Here is a 220-nt window from a genome sequence, read left to right on the forward strand (position 1 = left end):
GTATACAGGTCTCCTTGCATACATTTTTACCAAGTGCAATTACCAAGTTTGTCTTTGTGCCTTTGCAGCGCGTGACAACCTCCCCCTCCGGAGCCCCCCCGTGCCAAGGGAGCCTCGCGAGTGAGCAGCGGCGACCATCACTGCCACACCGGACGCCCCAGACACACCCACGCTCAACCCAGACATGGAGGGCGACGAGAAGAACAAGAGCAAATCTGCG

This window comes from Penaeus monodon, chromosome 25 (assembly GCF_015228065.2).
Source record: "Penaeus monodon isolate SGIC_2016 chromosome 25, NSTDA_Pmon_1, whole genome shotgun sequence".
Taxonomy (NCBI): Eukaryota; Metazoa; Arthropoda; class Malacostraca; order Decapoda; family Penaeidae; genus Penaeus; species Penaeus monodon.